Raw genomic sequence first — 21,964 nt, 5'->3', positions numbered from 1 at the left:
ATCCAAACCATAAGTCAGTCTAGGTCGGCCACCTGTTTGGAGACCCAAGGTAGAGTGAGATTGGGCTCTTACCATTCACCTCCTCCATGCCACTCCAGGAACTCTGCTGTGCTCTCTTCCCTTGTGGTAGGTTGTATTATTTACTCACAATTCTTTCTTCCCTCCCTGTCCTAATCATGACTTCACTGGTGGTGGTAAATACTTCCTTGCTCCCTGATTTTGGGTGTCCCAAGTCAATTTTTTTGGACAGTGGTATATGAGAAGACATAAGGTTTGCCAAATTTGACCAAAAGATGTAAATGTCCCTGCATGGTTGGGCTGGGCCTCTTATGTTTCTTGCATCCAGCATTTGAAGAACATGTCCTGGGCACATTGCAGAATAATGGGACATGTAGAACAGACATGAATCCACCCCAACTAAACTCAACCCATAGCCAAACCTAGCAGGTACCAGCTGACTCCAGCAAAAGTCATTCTCTAGACCTGTGAATGAGATTTTGAGGTTTCTTGGTAGACAGCTTTACTGCAGCAAAATTGCCTAAGGCAGCTCCCCAAAATGCAAGTTTCATACCTAGTTATTTTACTAACAGCAGCCAGAATTTGGTTACTCTCAGTTATGCATACAGTGGCTATTAGCCATTGCAGACTGGTGCCTGGTAAAGTCCATTTTCATGTTCTAATTCACTTTAGCAAATGGTTTAACAAAAATTTGTCAAAGAGGAGAACTTTACCTTTATGTAGTTTCTAAGACTCAGTTACCATGAAAACCAGTAAACTTCAAGGAGCAACATGGCACTGTATTATACACACAAAGAAAAAAGTACGTCCTAGGTGCAAGTCATTTGGCTTTATTTCTTTTTTTTTATTTTTTTATTTTTATTTTTTTTTATTAGTTTCTGCTTTATAACAAAGTGAATCAGTCATACATATACATCTGTTCCCACATCCCTTCCCTCATGCATCTCCCTCCCTCTCACCCTCCCCATCCCACCCCTCCAGGCGGTCACAAAGCACCGAGCTGATCTCCCTGTGCTCTGCGGCTGCTTCCCACTATCTATCTACCTTACGTTTGGTAGTGTATATATGTCCATGCCTCTCTTTCGCTTTGTCACAGCTTACCCTTCCCCCTCCCGATATCCTCAAGTCCATTCTCAAGTAGGTCTGTTTCTTTATTCCCGTTTTACCCCTAGGTTCTTCATGACATTTTTTTTTTTAAAATTCCATATATATGTGTTAGCATACGGTATTTGTCTTTCTCTTTCTGACTTACTTCACTCTGTATGACAGACTCTAGGTCTATCCACCTCATTACAAATAGCTCAGTTTCGTTTCTTTTTATGGCTGAGTAATATTCCATTGTATATATGTGCCACATCTTCTTTATCCATTCATCCGATGATGGACACTTAGGTTGTTTCCAGCTCCGGGCTATTGTGAATAGAGCTGCAATGAACATTTTGGTACATGTCTCTTTTTGAATTATGGTTTTCTCAGGGTATATGCCTAGTAGTGGGATTGCTGGGTCATATGGTAGTTCTATTTTTAGTTTTTTAAGGAACCTCCATACTGTTCTCCATAGTGGCTGTACCAATTCACATGCCCACCAGCAGTGCAAGAGTGTTCCCTTTTCTCCACACCCTCTCCAGCATTTATTGTTTCTAGATTTCTTGATGGCCATTCTGACTGGTGTGAGATGATATCTCATTGTAGTTTGGATTTGCATTTCTCTAATGATTAATGATGTTGAGCATTCTTTCATGTGTTTGTTGGCAGTCTGTATATCTTCTTTGGAGAAATGCCTATTTAAGTCTTCTGCCCATTTTTGGATTGGGTTGTTTGTTTTTTTGCTATTGAGCTGCATGAGCTGTTTATAAATTTTGGAGATGAATCCTTTGTCAGTTGCTTCATTTGCAAATATTTTCTCCCATTCTGAGGGTTGTCTTTTGGTCTTGTTTATGGTTTCCTTTGCTGTGCAAAAGCTTTGAAGTTTCATTAGGTCCCATTTGTTTATCTTTGTTTTTAGTTCCATGTCTCTAGGAGGTGGGTCCAAAAGGATCTTGCTGTGATTTATGTCATAGAGTGTTCTACCTATGTTTTCCTCTAAGAGTTTGATAGTGTCTGGCCTTACATTTAGGTCTTTAATCCATTTTGAGCTTATTTTTGTGTATGGTGTTAGGGAATGATCTAATCTCATACTTTTACATGTCCCTGTCCAGTTTTCCCAGCACCACTTATTGAAGAGGCTGTCCTTTCTCCAGTGTACATTCCTGCCTCCTTTATCAGAGATAAGTTGGCCATATGTGCGTGGGTTTATCTCTGGGCTTTCTATCCTGATCCACTGATCTATCTTTCTGTTTTTATGCCAGTACCACACTGTCTTAATTACTGTAGCTTTGTAGTATAGTCTGAAGTCAGGGAGCCTGATTCCTCCAGCTCCGTTTTTCATTCTCAAGATTGCTTTGGCTATTCGGGGTCTTTTGTGTTTCCAAACAAATTTTGAAATTTTTTGTTCTAGTTCTGTGAAAAATGCCAGTGGTAGTTTGATAGGGATTGCATTGACTCTGTAGATTGCTTTGGGTAGTAGAGTCATTTTCACAATATTGATTCTTCCAATCCAGGAGCATGGTATATCTCTCCATCTATTTGTATCATCTTTAATTTCTTTCATCGTTGTCTTATAATTTTCTGCATACAGGTCTTTTGTCTCCTTAGGTAGGTTTATTCCTAGATATTTAATTCTTTTTGTTGCAATGGTAAATGGGAGTGTTTTCTTGATTTCATTTTCAGATTTTTCATCATTAGTGTACAGGAATGCCAGAGATTTCTGTGCATTAATTTTGTATCCTGCTACTTTACCAAATTCATTGATTAGCTCTAGTAGTTTTTCGGTAGCATCTTTAGGATTCTCTATGTATAGTATCATGTCATCTGCAAACAGTGACAGCTTTACTTCTTCTTTTCCAATTTGGATTCCTTTTATTTCCTTTTCTTCTCTGATTGCTGTGGCTAAAACTTCCAAAACTATGTTGAATAAGAGTGGTGAGAGTGGGCAGCCTTGTCTTGTTCCTGATCTTAGTGGAAATGGTTTCAGTTTTTCACCATTGAGAACAATGTTGGCTGTGGGTTTGTCATATATGGCCTTTATTATGTTGAGGAAAGTTCCCTCTATGCCTACTTTCTGCAGGGTTTTTATCATAAATGGGTGTTGAATTTTGTCGAAAGCTTTCTCTGCATCTATTGAGATGATCATATGGTTTTTCTCCTTCAACTTGTTAATATGGTGTATCACATTGATTGATTTGCGTATATTGAAGAATCCTTGCATTTCTGGAATAAACCCCACTTGATCATGGTGTATGATCCTTTTAATGTGCTGTTGGATTGTGTTTGCTAGTATTTAGTTGAGGATTTTTGCATCTATGTTCATCAGTGATATTGGCCTGTAGTTTTCTTTCTTTGTGACATCCTTGCCTGGTTTTGGTATCAAGGTGATGGTGGCCTCGTAGAATGAGTTTGGGAGTGTTCCTTCCTCTGATATTGTTTGGAAGAGTTTGAGAAGGATGGGTGTTAGCTCTTCTCTAAATGTTTGATAGAATTCACCTGTGAAGCCATCTGGTCCTGGGCTTTTGTTTGATGGAAGATTTTTAATCACAGTTTCAATTTCAGTGCTTGTGATTGGTCTATTCATATTTTCTATTTCTTCCTGAGTCAGTCTTGGTAGGTTGTGCATTTCTAAGAATTTGTCCATTTCTTCCAGGTTGTCCATTTTATTGGCATAGAGTTGCTTATAGTAATCTCTCATGATCTTTTGTATTTCTGTAGTGTCAGTTGTTACTTCTCCTTTTTCATTTCTAATTCTGTTGATTTGAGTCTTCTCCCTTCTTTTCTTGATGAGTCTGGCTAATGGTTTGTCAATTTTGTTTATCTTCTCAAAGAGCCAGCTTTTAGTTTGGTTGATCTTTGCTATCGTTTCCTTCATTTCTTTTTCATTTATTTCTGATCTGATCTTTATGATTTCTTTCCTTCTGCTAACTTTGGGGGTTTTTTGTTCTTCTTTCTCTAATTGCTTTAGGTGCAGGGTCAGGTTGTTTACTCGAAATGTTTCCTGTTTCTTAAGGTGGGATTGTATTGCTATAAACTTCCCCCTTAGAACTGCTTTTGCTGCGTCCCATAGGTTTTGGGTCGTCGTGTCTCCATTGTCATTTGTTTCTAGGTATTTTTTAATTTCCTCTTTGATTTCTTCAGTGATCACTTCGTTATTGAGTAGTGTATTGTTTAGCCTCCATGTGTTTGTATTTTTTACAGATCTTTTCCTGTAATTGATGTCTAGTCTCATAGCATTGTGGTCGGAAAAGATACTTGATACAATTTCAATTTTCTTAAATTTACCAAGGCTTGATTTGTGACCCAAGATATGATCTATCCTGGAGAATGTTCCATGAGCACTTGAGAAAAATGTGTATTCTGTTGTTTTTGGATGGAATGTCCTATAAATATCAACTAAGTCCATCTTGTTTAATGTATCATTTAAAGCTTGTGTTTCCTTATTTATTTTCATTTTGGATGATCTGTCCATTGGTGAAAGTGGGGTGTTAAAAGTCCCCTACTATGAACGTGTTACTGTCGATTTCCCCTTTTATGGCTGTTAGTATTTGCCTTATGTATTGAGGTGCTCCTATGTTGGGTGCATAAATATTTACAATTGTTATATCTTCTTCTTGGATCGATCCCTTGATCATTATGTAGTGTCCTTCTTTGTCTCTTGTAATAGTCTTTATTTTAAAGTCTATTTTGTCTGATATAAGAATTGCTACTCCAGCTTTCTTTTGATTTCCATTTGCATGGAATATCTTTTTCCATCCCCTTACTTTCAATCTGTATGTGTCTCTAGGTCTGAAGTGGGTCTCTTGTAGACAGCATATATATGGGTCTTGTTTTTGTATCCATTCAGCCACTCTGTGTCTTTTGGTGGGAGCATTTAATCCATTTACATTTAAGGTAATTATTGATATGTATGTTTCTATTCCCATTTCCTTAATTGCTTTGGGTTCGTTATTGTAGGTATATTCCTTCTGTTGTGTTTCTTGCCTAGAGAAGTTCCTTTAGCATTTGTTGTAAAGCTGGTTTGGTGGTGCTGAACTCTCTCAGCTTTTGCTTGTCTGTAAACGTTTTAATTTCTCCATCAAATCTGAATGAGATCCTTGCTGGGTAGAGTAATCTTGGTTGCAGGTTTCTCTCCTTCATCACTTTAATTATGTCCTGCCACTCCCTTCTGGCTTGTAGAGTTTCTGCTGAGAGATCAGCTGTTAACCTGATGGGGATTCCCTTGTGTGTTATTTGTTGTTTTTCCCTTGCTGCTTTTAATATGATTTCTTTGTGTTTAATTTTTGACATTTTGATTAATATGTGTCTTGACGTATTTCTCCTTGGAATTATTCTGTATGGGACTCTCTGTGCCTCCTGGACTTGATTAACTATTTCCTTTCCCATATTAGGGAAGTTTTCAACTAGAATCTCTTCAAATATTTTCTCAGTCCCTTTCTTTTTCTCTTCTTCTTCTGGAACCCCTATAATTCGAATGTTGGTGCGTTTAATGTTGTCCCAGAGGTCTCTGAGACTGTCCTCTGTTCTTTTCATTCTTTTTTCTTTATTTTTCTCTGCAGCAGTTATTTCCACTATTTTATCTTCCACCTCACTTATCCGTTCTTCTGCCTCAGTTATTCTGCTATTGATCCCATCTAGAGTATTTTTCATTTCATTTATTGTGTTTTTAATCGATGCTTGATTCATCTTTAGTTCTTCTAGGTCCTTGTTAACTGTTTCTTGCATATTGTCTATTCTATTTCCAAGATTTTGGATCTTGGAAATAGAATCTTGGATCAGCTTTACTATCATTATTCTGAATTCTTTTTCAGGTAGACTGCCTATTACCTCTTCATTTGTTAGGTCTGGTAGGTTTTTATCTTGCTCCTTCACCTGCTGTGTGTTTTTCTGCCTTCTCATTTTGCTTATGTTACTGTGTTTGGGGTCTCCTTTTTGCAGGCTGCAGATTCGTAGTTCCCGTTGTTTTTGGTATCTGTCCCCCGTGGCTAAGGTTGTTTCAGTAGGTTGTGTAGGCTTCCTGGTGGGGGGGACTAATGCCTGTGTTCTGGTGGTTGAGGCTCGATCTTGTCTTTCTGGTGGACAGGTCCACGTCTGGTGGTGTGTTTTGGGGTGCCTGTGGCCTTATTATGTTTTTAGGTAGCCTCTCTGCTAATGGGTGGGGTTGTGTTCCTGCCTTGCTAGTTGCTTGGCATAGGGTGACCAGCACTGTAGCTTGCTGGTCGTTGACTGAAGCTGGGTGCTGGTGTTGAGATGGAGATCCCTGGGAGATTTTCACTGCTTGATATTATGTGGAGCTGGGAGGTCTCTTGTGGACCCGTGTCCTGAAGTTGGCTCTCCCACTTCAGAGGCACAGCACTGACTCCTGGCTGCAGCACCAAGAGCCTTTCATCCACCCAGCTCAGAATAACAGTGAGAAAAAGTAGAAAGAAAGAATTAGTAGAAGAAAGAAAGAGAGAGGGAAAGAAAGGAAGAAGGGAAGAAAGGAAGGAAGGAAGAAAGAAAGAAAGGAGGGAGGGAGGGAGGAAGGATGGAAAGAAAGAAGGAAAGAAAGGAGGGAGGGAGGGAGGAATGAAAGCAAAAGGAAGAGTGAATGGAAGAAGGGAGGGAGGGAGGGAGGAAGGAAAGAAAGAAAGAAAGACAGGAGGGAGGGAGGGAGGAAGGAAAGAAAAAGAAAGTGGAAAGAAGAAGGGTGGGAGGGAGGGAGGAAAAAAAAAGAAAGAAGGAAAAGAGGAGCGGAGGGAGGGAGCAAGGGAAGGTAGGAAAAAAAGAAAGAGCAGGTAAAGTAAAATAGAATAAAGTATGAAATATAGTAGCGTTATTAAAATTAAAAAGTAATTATTGAAAAAAAACACGGACCGATAGAACCCTGGGACATATGGTGGAAGCAAAGCTATACAGAGAGAATCTTACACAGAAGATTACACATACACATTCACAAAAAGAGAGCAGGGGGAAAAATCAAAAATCTTGCTCTCCAAGTCCACCTCCTCGATTTGGGATAATTCGTTGTAAAAAGAGGAAAAGGGCGAGAAGTCTGAAATCTTGCTAAGTCCACCTCCTTAATTTGGGATAATTCGTTGTAAAAAGAGGAAAAAGGGGGGAAAGTCTTAAATCTTGTCCTCAAAGTCCACTTCCTCAATTTGGGATGATTCGCTGTCCATTCATGCACTCCACAGACGCAGGGCACATCAAATGGACCGTGGAGCTTTAATCCGCTGCCTCCGAGGCTGCACAGAGAGATTTCCCTGTCTCTGCTCTCACAACTCCCGGGTCTCAGCCTTGGACCTGGCCCCGCCTCTGCGCGTAGGTCGCCGGAGGGCGTCCGTTCTTCGCTCAGACAGGACGGGTTTAAAGGAGCCGCTGATTCGGGGGCTCTGGCTCACTCAGGCAGAGGGGAGGGAGGGGAATGCCCTCTCCTCGCGCACCAGGCAACAAAAGGGAAAAAAGTCTCTTGCCTCTCCGGTAGCTCCAGACCCTTTCCCCGGACTCCCTCCGGGCCAGCACTAACCCCTTCAGGCTCTCTTCCTGCCGCCAGCCCCAGTCCTCTCCCTGCGCTCCGACTGAAAGCCGATACCCGAGCCTCAGCTCCCAGCCCCGCCCGCCCCGGCGGCCGAGCAGACAAGCCTCTCGGGCTGGTGTGTGCCTGAGGGCACCGATCCTCTGTGCCAAAATCTCTCCGCTTTGCCCTCCGCACCCCTGTTGCTGTGCTCTCCTCCGCTACTCGGAAGCTTTCCCCCTCCGCCACCTGCAGTCTCCGCCCGCGAAGGGGCTTGTAGTGTGTAGAAACCTTCCCTCCTTCACGGCTCCCTCCCACTGGTGCAGGTCCCGTCCATATCCTATTGTCTCTGTTTATTCTTTTTTTCTTTTGCCCTACCCAGGTATGTGGGGAGTTTCTTGCCTTTTGGGGGGTCTGAGGTCTTCTGTCAGCGTTCAGTAGGTGTTCTGTTGGAGTTGTTCCACGTGTAGATGAATTTCTGATGTATCTGTGGGGAGGAAGGTGATCTCCGCGTCTTACTCTTCCGCCATCTTCCTCCTGGCTTTATTTCTTTATAGAATATGTACAGTCTGTTTCTTTTATAAAGTAACTTGCGGTGGAGATGGTAGACAGGCCCATGAAAAGATGCTCAACATCGCTAATCATCAGGGAAATGCAAATCAAAACCACAATGAGCTATCACCTCACACCTGTCAGAATGGCTGTCGTCAAAAAGCACAGAAATAACAAATGTTGGAGAGGGTGTGGAGAAAAGGGAACCCTTGTGCACTGCTGGTGGGAATGTAAATTGGTGCAACCACTATGGAGAACAGTTCCTCAAAAAACTAAAAATGGAGCTACCATATGACCTCGCAATTCCACTTATGAGTATACATAGGAAAGAAACAAAAACACTACTTCGAAAAGATACATGCACCCCAATGTTCATAGCAACATTATTTACATTAGCCAAGATGTAGAAGCAACCCAAGTGCCCATCAACAGATGAGTGGATAAAGAAGATGTAATATATATATATATATATATATATATATATATATATACACATACACACACATACATATATATGAATGTGTATATACAATGGAATACTCAGCCATAAAAAGAATGAAATTTTGCCATTTGCAACAACATGGATGGACTTGGAGGGCATTATGCTAAGTGAAATAAGTCAGACAGAGAAAGACAAATACTGTATGATATCACGTATATGTGGAATCTAAAAAATACAGCAAACTAGTGAACATAACAAAAAAAGAAACAGACTCACGCATATAGAGAACAAATGAGTGGTTACCACTGGGGAGAGAGAAGGGAGGAGGGGCAATATAGGGGTAGGGGATTAAGAGGCACAACCTGGGCTTCCCTGCTGGCGCAGTGGTTGAGAGTCCGCCTGCCCATGCAGGGAATACGGGTTCATGCCCCGGTCTGGGAAGATCCCACATGCTGCGGAGCAGCTGGGCCCGTGAGCCATGGCTGCTGAGCCTGCGCGTCTGGAGCCTGTGCTCCGCGGCGGGAGAGGCCACAAAATGAGAGGCCCGCATACCGCAAAAAAAAAAAAAAGAGGCGCTACGTATTATATATAAAATAAGCTTCAGGGATATATTATAAAACACAAGGAATATAGCGAATATTCTATAACAACTACAAATGGAGCATACCTTTAAAAATTGTGAATCACTACATTGTACACCTGCAACTTAGGAAATATTGTATATCAACTATATTTCAATTAAAACAGGAAAAAAAAGGTAGCATGTGGTAGGCAGAATAATGTCCCCCCAAAGATATTTACACCCTAATCCCTGGAATTTGTGAATATATTACTTTACATGACAAAAGGGAATTTGTCTGTGTGATTAAATTAAGAGCTTCGAAATGGGGAGATTGTCATGGATTACGTGGGTGGGCAAAATCCATTCACATGGGTTCGTAAAAGAGGAGAGATTTTCCCAGTTAATAGTCAGAGGAAGATGTAACTGTGGAAGAATAGTGATAGAGATGGGCATTGCTGACTTTGAAGACTGAGGAAGAGGGATACAAGCCAAGGAATGTTGGAAGCCTCTAGAAGCTGAAAAAGACAAAGAAACAGATTTTACCCTGGAGCTTCCGGAAGGAACTAAGTCCTGAATCCACCTTAATTTTAGCCCAGTGAGACCTGTGTTAGACTTCGGACCTACAGAACTATAAGAGAAATGTGTGTGGGATTTTTTGTTTTTTTCCCATGGCACATGTTCCTTGATTTGATTTGATTTGATTTGATTTACAATGTTGTGTTAGTTTCAGGTGTACAGCAAAGTGAATCAGTTGCACATACATCCTTTTTTTTTTTTTTTTTTTTTGGCGGTACGCGGGCCTCTCACTGCTGTGGCCTCTCCCGTCGCGGAGCACAGCCTCTGGACATGCAGGCTCCGCGGCCATGGCTCATGGGCCAAGCCGCTCCGCGGCATTTAGGATCCTCCCAGACCGGGACACGAACCCGTGTCCCCTGCATTGGCAGGCGGACTCTCAACCAGTGCACCACCAGGGAAACCCCTTTTTTTTTTTTAAAGATTCTTTTCCTGTATAGGTCATTACACAGTATTGAATAGAGTTCCCTGTGCTATACAGTAGACCCTTATTAGTTATCCGTTCTATATATAGTAGTGTGTATATGTCAATGCCAGTCTCTCAATTTATCCCTCCCTGCTGGTAACCATAGGTTTGTTTTCTACGTCTGTGACTCTGTTTCTCTTTTGTAAATAAGTTATTTGTACCATTTTTTTAGGTTCCGCATATAAGCAGTATCATATGATATTTGTCTTTCTCTGTCTGACTTACTTCTCTCAGTACGACAGCCTCTAGGTCCATCCATGTTGCTGCAAATGGCATTATTTCATTCTTTTTTATGGCTGAGTAATATTCCATTGTACATATGTACCACATCTTCTTTATCCATTCCTCTGTCGATGGACATTTAGCTTTCTTCCATGTCTTGGCTATTGTAAATAATGCTACAGTCAACATTGGGATGCATGTATCTTTTCAAATTATGGTTTTCTCTGGATGTATGCCCACCGTGGTATTGCTGGCTCCTATGGTAGTTCTCTATTTTGTTTTCTAAGGAACCTCCATACTGTTCTCCATAATGGTTGTACCAATTTACATTCCCACCAACAGTGTAGGAGGGTTCCCTTTTCTCCATACCCTCTCGAGCATTTATTGTTTGTACACTTTTTGATGATGGCCACTCTGACTGGTGTGAGGTGATACCTCCTTGTAGTTTTGATTTGCATTTCTCTAATAATTAGAGATGTTGAGCATCTTTTCATGTGCTTTTTGGCCATCTGTACGTTTCTTTGAAGAAATGTCTAGGTCTTCTGCCCATTTTTCTATTCGGTTGTTTGTTTTTTTTGACATTGAGCTGCATGGACTCTTTGTAAATTTTGGAGATTAATCCCACGTCGGTTATTTCATTTTCAAATCTTTTCTCCCTATCTGTGAGTTGTCTTTTCATTTTGCTTATGGCCTTTTATGTTACCCTTGATTTCAGTACTGTACTTCTGACTTATAGATGACATTTCTGCATATGGAGGTGGTTTTCCATCCTTTTTCAGTGGGAAAGATCAATAGCTCATTGTCAAGGTAAAGAAGAGATGTGCATTGCCTTTCCTTGTTGGACTGAAGGACGTTTTAGGGAAAGGTGTTTGACCCCCTTCTCCCGACCTAGTTTCCCTTGGTCAATTCAACTAATAGCCATTACTCTTTCTATATGCTTATTTCCAACGAGAGTGTACTTTTGTGAGGGCTGCACAGTGTTTTATTCCCCCCTCCCCTGTCAACACTTTGGAACACATAATAGGTCTCAAATAATTGTGTAGTAGATTAACTACTAGTTATGTGGCTTAACTAAACCAACACCTCAAATGTGGCCCACAATTGCCCACTGACATTTTTTCTATTATTATTATTTTTTAATTGAAGTACAGTTGATTTACAATGTTGTGTTAATGACAAGTATTCCAAATTACAGGTAAGAATTTTTTTTTCTATTCATGTTGGAGTGAGTCAAGGGAATAAATAAATCAGCTCTTTGTTTCCCTCTTGAGCCAAAAACCAGTTGAGACATAAGACACGAGAATCAAATAGATAAGAGAGAAAAATATCAGGTTTGTCACTCTAAGATTGAATTGTACAATGAAACGGAACATATGGCCATAATGAGTCCCCCAGAACCTCCCTTCCTGACAGCATGTCTGAGAACGCAGCCTCCCACTTGCAGGGGGAAACCTTTCCTGGGGAACTTACCACAGGGAGTTTGTGAGAGAGGGTGAATCTTTGGGGTGGCGGGGTAGAGAGAGAGAGAGACAGACGGACAGAAGGGGTAAAGCTAAAGAGCCACACTGTGTTAGTTGGGTCTTCTGAGAGGCAGACTCTGAGACACATGAGTGCAAAAATTTTATTGAGACATAAAGTTTTGAAAGATAGAAGAAGGAGAAAGCACAATTGGGCAGGAGAGCCTGGGATCTCAATGCACCTTTGACAAAATGTCTGCCAACCCATTGGGGAGCTCCACAGCAAGCACTGTCTATTAAAGGGGTACCACTTTGGGCTGAAATGCCAGGCCTCGGCACTCCTGCTATGTTCAGTCATTGGTTGGGGCTGCCCAAGAAGAAGAACATGGCTTTCAAACTCTGGAGGCTGTCAACTAACTTCACTTGTTGCAACTCACTGTCAAGTTCTTTCTGGAAGGGGGATCCGAGTGGCACCCCTCCAGGGCTGCCACACAGACCTACTGTGTTCCTTTTCCTACTGTCTCTGATTAGAAAAGTTACTCTTTCATCCCTGAAGAGGAATGGACAAGGGAGCAGAGAGAAGCTAGCTGTGTTGCTCCCATGTGTTTCTTTCTCAAGGAAAGAAGTGGAAACACAGAAAGAAATACCAGTTAAGGAAAGGTCCTTTACACAAAGATGAGACATAAGAAATAATTCCCTCTGCTTCTTGCAACTAATAGCACGTAATCCCAGTTGCCTTCTGAAAAGGTCCTGTTAACTGGAGAGCTTTTTATATTTCCGAGCCAGAGATCTGGAGGGGACGCTGCGTAGCAAGATGGAAGAGAAAATAAGTAGGGGTGAGGATGACAAGAATGGAGCCAATGACGCTGGGCACTGTATGGAGGAAGGACAGAGAGAAAATCATTGTATCAAAGAAGGCTAAGAAGGGATTTGGGAGAAGATAAATGTCAGAGATATTAAAGTTGATTACTTTGGGTAGCATGTTATAAATTCCTTCTTGATCTCCACTGTGGAATCTTAAGAAAGTCTGCATTGCCCTCAGCTGCTCCTGTGAGAGTGGATTCTTCACAGGATGCTCAATGAGGTATTGACATGTATGCCTGGAGGAATATACCACGCAACAGAACTTAGTAGCTGAGACACAGTCTACCTTAGGTGTGCGTGATGCCAAAACCTATGCTGTCAACTGCTCACCTTATACTGCTGTTGGTTGGCTTCCAAGGAGGGTGGCGGTGGTTCACAAAGTCAGTGGAACAGCTTAAAAATGATTTTTCCCTGAATATGCCAGAATTGTGGAGTTCCTTCTTGAATGGGCTTGTGTTCCAAAACCCGGGGTGTGGACCCAGAGAGTGGAGACACACTCTTTGTTTTCCGTAGTTGCTCCAGAGTAACTCTGCCTGGTTAGTCAACCCCCAAGGGTTCCCGTGACTTGGCAAAGAAGATAGCCGTGATCCTCCCTATCGTTGCATTCAGCCGTTACCATGGAGTTTATCCTGGGTCCCCCCTGGAATAGGTGACAGGTGATCAGAAGCAGTCCCTCTGGGTGGAACTACAAGCCCAGACAGCCGAACCAAAAGAAAGAAAATGCAGTCTCTGGTGAAGAGCAACGGAGAGAAGCTAAAAGCACAGACCCTGGATATATAAAACGAATACCCTCAAATCCTCCCATCACCGCCGTCATTGTTATTACTAAGAACAAGTCAATTGTAGGAGTCAGAAAAGGTCGGTCTCTGTCCCTTCCTTTTCCCCGAGGCTGCAGTGATGACTGCTCGCCCAGCTTCTGTCCAAACCCCGCTGCTTCTGGTTCTCTCCGGTCTTCATCTCCTGGCCTCGGTGCCCACTTTTCTCCTTCCGCTGCTAGTCCACTTTCTCCTCTTCCATAGGCCAGCCTTTGGTCTCCTCTTAGAATAACCATGGCAGCACAGAGCACGTAGTGTACTGAACTGCCACAGGCAGAGGCCAAACAAGAATGGGACAAGTATTGACCTCCCCTCTGGTTAGCAAGCACCATGTTTCCTTTTTGTTTTATTTATATATATATATATATATATATATATATATATATATATATATATATATATATATATATATATTTTTTTAGTGAAGTGTAGTTGATTTACAGTGCTGTGTTAATTTCTGCTGTACAGCCAAGTGAATCAGCTCTACATATATATATATATTTCCTTTTTTTTTTACATTCTTTTCCATTATGGTTTATTATAGGATATTGAATATAGGTCTCTGTGCTATGCAGTAGGACCTTGTTGTTTCTCCATCCTATATATAAAAGCTTACATCTGCTAACCCCAGCCTCCCACTCTATCCCTTCCCCATCCCCTCTCCCTTGGCAACCACCGGTCTGTTTTCTACATCCGTGATTCTGTTTCTGTTTCATAGATAGGTTCATTTGTGTCCTACTTTAGATTCCACATATAAGTGATATCATATGGTATTTGTCTTTCTCTTCCTGACTTACTTCACTTAGTATGATAACCTCAAGTTGCATCCATGATGCTCCAAATGGCATTATTGCATTTTTTATGGCAGAGTAATATTCCAGACATCCTTCTAAAAATGCCTGTTCTGTTTTGATTAGCCGGCGTCCCATTTTGTGATTTGCCACCAAGAACCCTGACAAATACAGAGATTATGGAAGTTGTTAGATCGTAGAAGATTAGAGCCTGAAAAGAGTGTGGGGTGTCAGGTAAGAGAAGAGCTAATGGAGAGGAAAGAGATGTTCAGACTGAGTAAGAGCAGACGTCTAGGGTCAACTCGGAAATGTTTTACTTGTGAGACTCCCAGAAGGTGTGTCAAATCTAGGGGGAGTTTAGTGAAGGGGCAGTGAGTTCATCTGGGGACTTGTGGAATCTGAGTTTTCTGGGGACATCCAGAAGGAGATGTTTCACAGATGGCTGTGCAAACGTCATAGTCAAGGGAAGCACCTGGGAGTGGGGGCAGAGAGAGAGAGAGAGCGAGAGAGAATATGACTGGCCCATGGATGTGGCTGAATTGGAGGGGAAATATATATTGAACAAGGGTTGAAGAGGCCAACAGCAGAATGCAGGAGGATGGTTAGCTTTACATAGTTCTCTCTAGATAAACCTTAGGTAAACCACGAAAGGACAAGGAAGGTAAGAAAAGAAGGGCACTGTTAAGAACTACGGAATGATCAAGCAGAGCAAGTGCTGAAAAGAGACTCATGGTAACGTGAATTAGTAAGCCAGTGATTCCTTTTGAGAGAGGAGTTTTGGTAGAGTTCCTTAAAGGGGAAAAATCTCTCCCTCCTCCTGTGTCGCGTAAATCCACCGCCTCTCCCCTGTCTCCTCTGGGTCTTCTTTCACTAACTGTATCCCAGTCCACTCCTGACTTTGTAACCTTTCCCACTCTGTTGGCTGCTCTGCAGTAAATGAACATAGCTAAGATACCCTTTCCACTGTTCTCCACTTGTAGAACTCCAGTTCCTCTTTGAAGACTCAGTGTCACCTCCACAGCGGATGTTGCCTAGGACCCAGGTAAGATTTAGACCCCTTTCCTCTCCTGCACTCACAGGGCACCTTGTAAGCCTCCTCTTTTAGCTCTTCCTCAGATAGATTGGTGGTATCTCTCTGTGTGTCCATCTTTTGCACCACGCTTGTGAGCAGGAACTGTGCCCGAGTCATATTATATTCCTAGTGCCAAGCATAGCGCAGAAAACTTCAAAGAATCCAGGATAATTTGTTGAAAGAATTTGGCTAAAAATTCTTGGCTCTTTTAATTGGGCCATTTGGCTAAAAATGTCCAAAGCTGCATGAATGCTCCCTCCTAGAATGTTTTATTTTAGGTTTATTTCTTGGATTACGGTTCTAAAAAATATTTTAAGGTGGAACTTTTACTTCTCCATCAACTTTATAGAAAAATTAAACTTTGGGGAGAAAGAAAATCATGCCCAGGGAATTAGCGCACAGAAAAAAAAGAGAATAGATCTCCTTGTTGCATGTGGCCTAGTTAATATCAGATATAACATGTTGTAAACCAAAAGTAATGTTACCAAAAAATAAACGTTAAAATACAGATGAAAGGGAAGGAGTCTATTCCTCCTCAGGCAAGGCAGTCGCTTTGCATATTAATGAAACTTAAATGACTCACAGTAAGAAAAATGATTGGAATAGATTGCAGTAACTTAAAAATGAGTACACTTTAAACAGCTTGTGTGATGACTATGTGATTATGGAGAATCAAAATGGCTAGTCCCACTCTGATGCTCCCAGAAGAGAGATGACTGCTGGCCCTTAATTAACAAAGCCACATGTGGAGCCCAGGAAGCTGTAGACACAAAGAAAGTTGACAGGTTGACTTTGTGAAATACGCAAAGATGTCAGTCTGGAAGGTGACAACTAGAATTCTGGGGCGTGTGAGGGTTAGGGATGTGTATAAAATCTTATAAACATCCAAGCCAGTCTAGAATATTCACTGAAAGTGACAAGAAAATGGAAGGAAACGGGAAAAGACAAAGAGCTGCATAAAGACAGGTGAAAAGTTTAAAATATTTGATGGCTTGAGATGACTTCGGGGCTTGTGGCAAATTACTGTAAAACATGGCTTGGCAAAGATTTCCTGTAACGTTTTAGGCTTTGCAGGCCCCAGGGTCTTTGTTGCAATGACTGACTGTGCAGTTGTAGTGCTAGTGTGTATGCAGCCACAGACAATAGGTAATAGATTGGGTGCGGCAGTGTTCCAGTAAAACTTTGTTTATCAAAACCCTTGGGGACCAGATTTGGCTTGCAGACTGTAGTTTGCCAACCCGTACTCTAAAAACACCAGTTTGTGACAAAACAGCACATTGCGCAAAAGCTAGTATGTAAATATGTGTGTGTGATCGATAATTGTTGGTTCAATCATTGTTGTTCGGGTTTTTATTGTGCTTGGTATGTTTTTATTGTGCTTGGTCCGGTACTCACATGAGGGTATGGCTGAGTGAGTTGGTTAAATCGAGGCATCAGTGTTATTTTCCAGCGTCCCAGACGATTCCAAGGTGCAGCCACCACGTTTAACAAATAGGATGCTGAAGAATGCTACGCAAAATTCAATGTGCCTATTATCCATCACCTTGGGTCCTGTTAAAATGCAGGTTCTGATTCAGTAGGTCTGAGGTAGAGCTTGGGATTTTGCATTTCTAACAAAGTGTCAGATGACACTGTCCTGCGGGTCCAGGGACCACATTTTGAGTAGCAAGGTGCTTGCACTGGCTTTCAATACCTGGGATGTCTTGGTCCTGCCCCTGAGACTGATGTAATTGGTCCTGGAGGTGTCCTGGGCATCGAGAGCTCTACAAACTCCCAGGTGGCTCTAAGGTGCGGCAAAGCTTGAGAACCTCTGTGCTCAATCCAGTGCGTGGTGACCTAAATTTTCGTTATTATGTCATCGGTAGCCCTGTTGGCCATTCTCCCCTTCCAATCCACCCATTCCTCTCCTTTTCAGGTCCAAACCTCCAGAAGATGGGTGGGATCAGGCTTAGCTTTTCATCCTTTCAGTCTTTGCCACCTCTGAGGAGTGGACTGTAGTTCAGGATGGAAAGAGGAGGGAGGCTCAGGCCACCTGGGTCGGGGAAGAATAAGCAGAACAGTTGTTCTAGGGGCCGATTTCAAGGGGAGGCTGGTTGAGACAAATGGGGACTTACCACAGAGGGCTGTCACAGCAAAACTCACCTCCAGGCTTGGGCCTGAGCTTGGGGCACTGAAAACAGCCATCTACCCTCCTGAAGCCTGGCAGCCACTGGCAGCCAAGCAGCTGGGAAGGATTTCTCCTTCTTGATATGCAGAGTGACACAGTTGGTCGAAAGGCAAGAGAGACCCCTAGTGGCAAAGTATAAAGGTGAAATCCTTTCATCAACAAGTCATAAACACCACAAATGAACTTAGCAGTAAGTGAATGATAATGATGGTAATGATGATAAGTGGTGGCTTACAAATAATATATGTCCTATATGTGCCAGGCACTGTTGTACGTATTTAGAAAACATTAACTCATTTAATCTCAGCAACCCAATGGGTTTGATGGCTTTTAAAAAATTTAGTTGATTGACAATATGTTTCTGGTGTACAGCAGAGTGATTCAGTTATACATATGTATTCTTTTTCATATTCTTTTTTCTTATTGTTTATTACAAGATATGGAATATAGTTCCCTGTGCTGTACAGGAGGTCGTTGTTGTTTATCTGTTTTGTGTAGAGTAGCTTGTATCTGCGAATCCCAAACTCCTAATTTATACCGCCTCCCCCCTTCACCTTTGGTAACCATAAGTTTGTTTTCTATGTCTGTGAGTCTGCTTTTGTTTTGTAAATAAGTTCATTTGTATCATATTTTAGGTTCCACATACAAGTGATATCATATGACATTTGTCTTTCTCTGTCTGACTTAACTTCACTTAGTATGATAATCGCTAGGTCCATCCGTGTTGCTGCAAATGGCATTCTTTCATTCTTTTTTATGGCTGAGTAATAGTCCATTGTATACCTATACCACATCTTCTTTATCCACTCATCTGTCGATGGCCACTTAAGTTGCTTCCATGTCTTGGCTGTTGTAAATAGTGCCGCTATGAACACTGGGGTGCATGTATCTTTACGAATTATAGTTTTCTACAGATATATGCCCAGGAGTGGGGTTGCTGCATCATGCTGTAGCTCTATTTTTCGACTTTGAAGAAACCTACAGACTGTTCTCCACAGTGGATGCATCAATTTACATTCCCACCAACAGTGTTCCCTTTTCTCCAAACTCTCTCCAGCATTTGTTGTTTGTAGATTTTCTGATGATGCCCATTCTAACTGGTGGGAGATGATACCTCATTGTACTTTTGATTTGCATTTCTCTAAGAATTAGTGATGTTGACCATCTTTTCCTGTGCTTCTTGGCCATCTGTATGTCTTCTTTGGAGAAATGTCTTCTGCCCATTTTTTGACAGGGTTGGTTTTGTTGTTGTTGTTGTTATTGACTTGTATGAGCTGTTTGTATATTTTGAATATTAAGCCCTTGTCTGTCACATCATTTGCAAATATTTTCTCCAATGGGGTTGACACTTTTATTATCCCTGTTTTACATATGAGGAAACTGAGGTGCAGAGAAGTGAAATAACATGCCCAAGTTCCCCCAATTTAGTAAGTGGCTCAACTGGGATTTGAATCCAGTCAACCTGTGGTGAAGGATCCAAGACAGCGAACTGCTTCTCCAAAACAGGAGAGTAAGAAGGATCTTCAGTCAATTTATAGTTGTAAACACTCACAAACAGCTGCTCAGCCTGTGCTTCCTGATATCTAGAGCAGAACAGTGTATATATATGTATGTGTATATATATATATACATATCTATATCTATATCTATATATATATATACGTATATATATATATATATATATATATATATATATAGTGAGGCTGTATCAGAGAGATAGCAGGGACTTCAAAGCAGACAGAGAAAGAGTGAAAAAAAACAAATTTGACTAAAAAGAGTAAAGGGGAAAATACCATTCAACACCATTTTCTGGAAACTAAACTCAAAGGACCATAATCCTCATTTTTAAGAAAGTATTGAAGCACAGTTATAGGGAAATGTAGAAAAAAATGACTCCTTAGCTAAACTTGTTCATATTTCAGTAAAAGTTAAAAGCAATCTAGTAACTCTAAAATGACTCAAGCTACTCATGTGTCTTTGAATATAGGATACGAAGTCTGAAAATTTCTAACTCTGACCTTTGTAAAGTATACACGACACAGAAGAAACAATATGTTTTGAGTATTTTTTCTCAGACCTAGACAACCTTAGGGTTTCCATGGGAACAGATTTCATCAGCTCAAATAGAGAATGGAGTGAGAGAGGGTAAGAGTTTCAAAATGGGAAAAGAAAAGACAAAACCAAACCAAACATAGAAAAGCAGGTCTGTCGTTTCCTTGGGAAATCCTTTTACTGGGAAATAATTGTCTTTCTACCTATAGTCAAGAAGACAAGGTAATAGGCTCATGCCTCTCCACATCGAGAAGGGAGAAAGCAGAGACCACACTGAGAGTAAGAACAGGCTGATTTTTTTTTTTTTTTTTTTTTTTTTTTTTTTTGCGGTATGTGGGCCTCTCACTGTTGTGGCCTCTCCCGTTGCGGAGCACAGGCTCCGGACACGCAGGCTCAATGGCCATGGCTCATGGGCCAAGCCGCTCCGCGGCATGTGGGATCCTCCCAGACCGGGGCACGAACCCGTGTCCCCTGCATCGGCAGGCGGACTCTCAACCACTGCGCCACCAGGGAAGCCCAGAACAGGCTGATTTTGAGATAAACTCTGAGCAGACACAGGTGGCCACGGTCTGGAATGAGGCAGTGGTCCAAGTGGGACCAGCAGCTCTCTAGGTGTTCCAGTGTCTCATCCCATCCTCTGAGTGTTGGCTGCTCTGGGTTTGGGGCCGCCTGTGCCATAAACTCTCTAGTTCCTTTCTGGTGAGCTTATCTACTCCATGACCTCAACCCATCTATGTATATTGTATAGGCTAATATGTCCCACATGTATTTTTCCAAACCTGACATCCCCCTGAGCTCCAGATTCATTTTTCTGGCTACCTGCATGACAGTTCCTCTTGGGTATCTAATAGGCATCTCAGATTTTACATGACACGCCTTCCCAGCCCCTCGAGTCCCCCTGCAAACACCCCCAGATTAATAAATAGCACGACCATCAGCCAGGGTGTTCAAATCCAAACTTGAGCCTAGATTATTTTCGTCATTTCCCATTCCTCACCTCTGGTCCATAAAGCAGATCCTGTAGACTCATCCAGTTCATCTGAAATTTGTCTGCATCTCTTCATTTCCTGTACCAACACCGCAGTTCAAGCCCCCATTGTGTCTCTGGGCTGCTACAGTGATCTCTTAACTGGTCTTTCAGCTTCAACTGTCCTCATCCTCTACATTTTTCAATGCAGCCAGAGTCAGAGTAACTTGGCTTAAGCTTCAGAGAGCTTTATTCTACTTGATATTCAATATCACAAATTGACCTCCAGCCTGGACCGTACGTTTTTCAGTCCTTCTATTGAGGTAATTTGGGGTTTGGGGTACCATGTTACCTTAATGGAAGAAAGAGTACAGTAAAAACACCTACATTTGCACATGTTGTAAGGGCAGTCTGCCTGTCCAGCATGGTGACTAGGGAGTCACCCCTATGTTTGTGTGCAGGCCAGCCTGAGGCTCAGTTACCATTATCACTGTTGCTCAGGGTGAGCTTGTCAAAGAGGGACCCTGCCAAGCTGGCTTCTGGGGTCTCCATCTTGCTTCCCAGAATCAACAAACACTAACATTTACATATTTTAGTGAACTCAGAGTTTTCAGGTAAAGTTGAAGGACCCTTTATTTTAATCCCTGTCCCATCCCATTCCTCCAGAAGCAACGCTACTGTGATTTTTATACCGTGTTTTTATACTCCTGCTATTCGCAGGCACCCGCATTCAGCAGGGCCTCACCTCACCACCCCCCATATACCCACATTGTTTATAAGGGGAAGATGGATTTTGCACTTTCCAGGGCCCCATGGAATGCCTTCTCCCTCCCTCTGTGGAGATCCTGAGCTGCATGTGGGTGTGGCATGGGTGGGTGGAGAGCCTCCTGGATACCTGTTTTAAAAAGTGAGCGATTTGCACAAGGAACCAAGGAGAGACCTTTATTTCTTTAGGAACCAAATAACTTTATTGGAAGAAACGGAAAAAGTGGAAGAAAAAAACTTAAGTGATAACGTAAAGTCCAGGAAAAGAGAGTCCTGCACTTGTTGCAAAAAACAAACAAACAAAAAAAACCCCAAAAACTTAAGCGAACTTCTTCTGAAAGGGCAGTATTGCCGTCTGCATGGCAGGCACGGTGACCAGGGCTCTGGTCACCCCGTGGCTCTGGGGAGGTCCAATCCAGGCTCAGTTCTTGTCGCTGTCGCCCAGGGTGAGCTTGTCAAAGAGGGACTCTGCCAGGTCGACGTCCGGGGCCCCCATCATGCTCAGGGTGGTGACATGATCCTCCAGCTCTCTGATGAACGCCACCTGCTGGCTGAGGTAGTGAGTTGCCAGGAAGTGGCACAGGTGGTGGTCGCTCT

Source organism: Hyperoodon ampullatus (genome assembly GCF_949752795.1).
Source record: "Hyperoodon ampullatus genome assembly, chromosome: X".
Taxonomy (NCBI): Eukaryota; Metazoa; Chordata; class Mammalia; order Artiodactyla; family Ziphiidae; genus Hyperoodon; species Hyperoodon ampullatus.
Note: the sequence above shows the minus strand (reverse complement) of the source record.